This window comes from Cupressus sempervirens, chromosome 5, assembly GCF_028749045.1.
Source record: "Cupressus sempervirens isolate cs-2001-9-10 chromosome 5, ASM2874904v1, whole genome shotgun sequence".
Lineage (NCBI taxonomy): Eukaryota > Viridiplantae > Streptophyta > Pinopsida > Cupressales > Cupressaceae > Cupressus > Cupressus sempervirens.
The window spans coordinates 879795762-879800601 of record NC_143122.1 but is presented as its reverse complement, the minus strand read 5'-3'; positions in this window follow the sequence as shown (position 1 = coordinate 879800601).

Sequence of the window (4840 nt, the reverse complement as noted above, 5' to 3'; positions counted from 1 at the left end):
GGGGTAGGTAGTTGTATTTGTTTAATATATCAAACAATTAATATATTGTAAAGTTTCATATTTATATGTTTTTGTGTCTTTAATCCATTGTAGGTGATTATCATCTAAAGAAATCAATAAATAAGATATAAAATATTGGAAGAAAAGAATTCATCTAATAATGTGTGAAATGTAAAATTATTTACCTTCAACCTTTTTCAATGCACAAGAACACTACCTCATACACCAAGTTGAGGAGATTGAAATGTGTCGACATGTACAACCTAGGTCAATGTGGATGGATGAGAGAAACTTCAAATTATTGAAGGGTTTGCCTTGACAAAGAGCACATTCTAAGAATTCTATGGTTGAATGATATATGGTATACTAGATGATAGTGTATATTACTCAATATCTTCCTAATCTTCCATCAAACACCCATATACATTTCATTTAGGATCTTGAATCCATTAAAAACTTCAAAGGGGAGTACGTGGTAGGAAATGGTAGATTTAGGAAAGTGAAAGGTAATAAATTATGAGATGTTATTATAGTTTTAATTAATTACTATTTTTCAAAATAATTTTCTTGTAAGTCATCTATTTATTTTTGTACAATTGCTAAAGAGTGGGATGCAGTACATTTATTTATTGCAAACAATGAAGATTGGATGACGGCATGTATTGAATGATTTCAACATTCTAGTCATAGATTAAAATGGTAATTTGTATCTTCGTTGGTTAAACAAGCTCATTATAATGGAGATCCCAATGTTACACAAAAGGAAATAGATTTAGCGTATGGTTTAAGAGATCTCCAGGTACTTATAAGTTTATGAATCAATTGTATGTTTTTGAACTCAAAATGCAATAATTTACACATGTTTGACATTATTGTAGGTAAAAAACCACAAGGCTATATTATGCAATGGTTATAAATTCTGCATCAAAGATTTTGATGATACGAAGAGAACTTTTGATTCTAGGATAAGTGCAGTCTTCTAGGGGACCACTATTTCATCTATCTAGAAATGACTTACATCCTTGAGAATCTCAAAATTAATACTATGACATTTTGGTTGATATACTTGACTATGAATTTAATTCTTTCAAATTAGTCTTCTTTGTCATCAAATGGTATAGACTATGAGTCAATCAAAATGATCTTGGTAGAATCATTGCTAAGCATGAGAATGAATTTCCAATGATTAAGAAAAGGTTGTTTGAGCCAATTTGGGATGAGCCCTATGTTCTTCCAAGACAACATGATCAAATATTTTACTTAGAGGTTCCACATAAACTAGGTTGGTCGTATATTTTTATACATGATCTAAGAGGAAGAATGATAAAGTATTATTTGATGGAAGAAAAAGATATGAAGGAAGAGGAAGAAGAAGATTATGATCAAGAGTTAGTCAATGATGTTCATACTATAAATTATTTTGCTACTAATCATGATGATGATGCTTCTAATGATAATGATGATGATGATGATGATGATGATGATGATGATGATGATGACAATGACAATAACAACCATGATAGTGGTGGTGATGATGTCAACAACAATGAAGATCTTGATGATGAGATGGATGAAGAATAATAGCAATGATGGGTTGTTTGATTAGCTAATATTGAAAGGGGGTTTTATTATCAATGACAAGAATGAAATGTATAGTTATGTGATCAATTCCATTGTTATTCAATATTGAGCTCTTGATAGATCAATGATTAATTTAATTAACTTGTCATGTACCTTTTACTATTTATAATTCATATATGATGTTAATATTTGATCTAATTTTGAGTATTTGTACCATGAACTTTTTAGCTAACATAAGACAATTGATTTACCTATGTAGAATCTTGAAGCCCTTTCATGAGCATCCCAAATAGTCTCATGGATCATTAGGTATAAGTTAGTAAACCTCATAGATATTAATGTTTTTTACCATTTTGTAAAATATCTCTCTCATTGTCACCTATCTCTCTTATTTCATAGAGTGCAGGTACTAGGGAATAGGTATTTGTTAGGTTTTTCTTCCTCAAGCGAGAAAAATATAGGAATAGAAGAAGAAAGCAAGACATTTAGTGTGTCTAAATCAAGGTGATCGACTCAAGGTCAAAATATCTGAAAGAAATTCAATAAGCATGTGAACTTTTTTCTTTCTCAAATGGGGTCCTTTTGCGATAATGATAAGAGTGAAATAAACTCTAATGTGCCCTTTAGTTACAAACATCTACACAAACAATGGGTCCCCAATGAACTTTCTCCAAATAAACATTATTTTTTGTATTGGCGTGAGGATATATCACATAGCACGCTACTCATTACACGGGTTGCGCCTATTTTTCCATGCATGACATAAAGGTATCTTACAACAAGGTTCTTGAATTGATGGAGTATGTTAGACCTTGCTATGATTATTGTAGTTGGATGTAGATTATTAGATATAAAAAAGTATGTGTAGGTATTCACTCATAGAAAATTATATACAACAAAATGTTAGTCAACAAAATAAAGTAGTAGCTATATACATTGATGAAAGGCCAAGAGCATCATGGAATTTTGTAGGTTTTATAAATAGTACATGACCTACATAAACTAAGAAGCAACCCAATTGCATATTTGAGGTGCATGAGGGAAATCACGTATTTGTATGTGCAATAAAATAAATATGTGGAGTTGAAGAGCTTCTTATTGATTACAATTTGAATCACATATATACAAACAAAGCCACTATCATAGGCAAGGTGGTATGCCCTATGCACATTTAAAATCAACTCCATTTAATGAATCCAAAACATAATTAATTTTCTAAATTTATTTTCTGACTTAGAATAATAAAACATGTGTTTTAACATGTCTCAATGAATTTTTTTTGAAATACAAGGCTATAGTATGGATAAACAACCATAGGATACACATGACGCCGATGTTTCTCATGAGACTTCTTCTCCCTGATAGGTAAAGTTCATTTTTGTTGTACAAATTAGATACAAGAAATATGTTAATGCATATATTTTATTATGTTTCATTCTTCACTACTATTTTGGATTGATTTTAAATATAGCGCTAATAATATTGTTCTCGCTAATGACTCTTGATCAGAAAAGGGGAAACGAAAAAGTTGTCCACGAGGAGCCACATGATGAATTCATCATTGAATTTGTGCCATCCATTGATCCTATGGATACATTGAAAAAGGTTCTTCATGATTTATCAAAAAGGTTAAAGCAATTGGCATCAACATGACCTTAGACTCCTAAAATACAATAGATGGAGGATGAGTATCATGCACCTAGTTGAAACATATATAAATGGAGGATGAGTTGATGCACATTTATTTTTAGTCTACAATCTTATAATCATGATAAAATGCACTAACCTCCTATGTAGTCACTTGCAATAACTACTTATCCCATTATTATTTTGTAGGGAATAATATATTTTATGAAAAATTTAATGATGATTGTTTCTGTATATTTGGACCGACCATAGGCATAGGGTATCATATTTTGATTTCATTTATAGCTCATGTTTCCTTTGATTAATTTATTCAAGTAAGTTAAAAGGTAGCTTCAGTTCATTTATGAATCTAATAGTTTTTTTCTTTTCTTAAAAGGTTGAATTTGTAAACTAAAGAGTTAAACAATAAACTGATTGATGTCATGACAACACTTTCTGAACTCAACTTCTTTCAAAGGCTTAGGCTCATGGAGAAAGTGGGATAAATTTTGAAGTATATTAGGTACAACTATAGGACCCAAATAAAAAACAACCCTTGTTATGAGTGGCCTCCCTATATTCCTATTATTGAGTGGGAGAATCTTAAAAAGGATTGCACTAGGAAAAAAACAAGAGATGATGGAGAAATGGTACCACTCAAGCAAAGAAGGTATGTCATAATATGAAGAATGAAATTATGTAATAATTACTCTTAATACTTATGTGATCTAACATATTTCAAACTTCACATGGGTTTCCTAACACATCAAAGGAAACCAAAGCAAGAAAACAAAACACAAGCTAGACTTAGGTGGATATTCAAAACTTGCTACATGAATTGTAAGTATAATCTCAATCCTGATCAGATGCATGTTTTTAGATAAATTCTTTAGAAGAAAGATAAGTAGTAGATTCTTAGAGAAGAAAGGAACAAGTAATTCCAAATAATAGAAGATGCAAAGAATATCCTCATGGAGGCATTAAATACAAAGGTTGATACTTCTCAACTAATTTAGAACTAGTTAGTAGAGGTAGTCCAAAAATTTAATGAAGATTTGAATGGACAAGAGAAATTGTTGCAGAGAGCTAAGAAGAAGTTTGAGAATAAGGTTTTGGAACTTATTGCTCAATAAATATCTATCCATCATGTAGAATTATCTACTATTCTAGGCTTACTAGAGACCTCCTCCAACAATGTATCTTTACTATTTGGAAAACTCTATGATATTTCATATTTCACAAATGAAATAAAAGTTAAACTATTGAAGATTGATGATGATCTGAAGGAAAGTGCATAGTAGTTGCAACTTGACTTGAGTGATAGCTTTTCCTATTACAACAAGATCGGATTGCTAACTGATATGTAGGCAGAATTGTTGAGAGAAGAGGCAAGAATAAGAGCTACATTGATAGATATACAAGGCATGATTCTCCCAAACATAGATGCATTATAGAAACACATTGCACATGCTAAAAATACTCATCCATGACAACTTCTCCATTGTAGAACACATGATAGAACTATCAGTAGAAATGCAAATTGCATTGCACACATGAAAGGTGTTGCAAGAGAATTGGTACAAGCCATTGGTGTTAATTTTGAAGGTACATTCAAATTTCTTATCACATTATG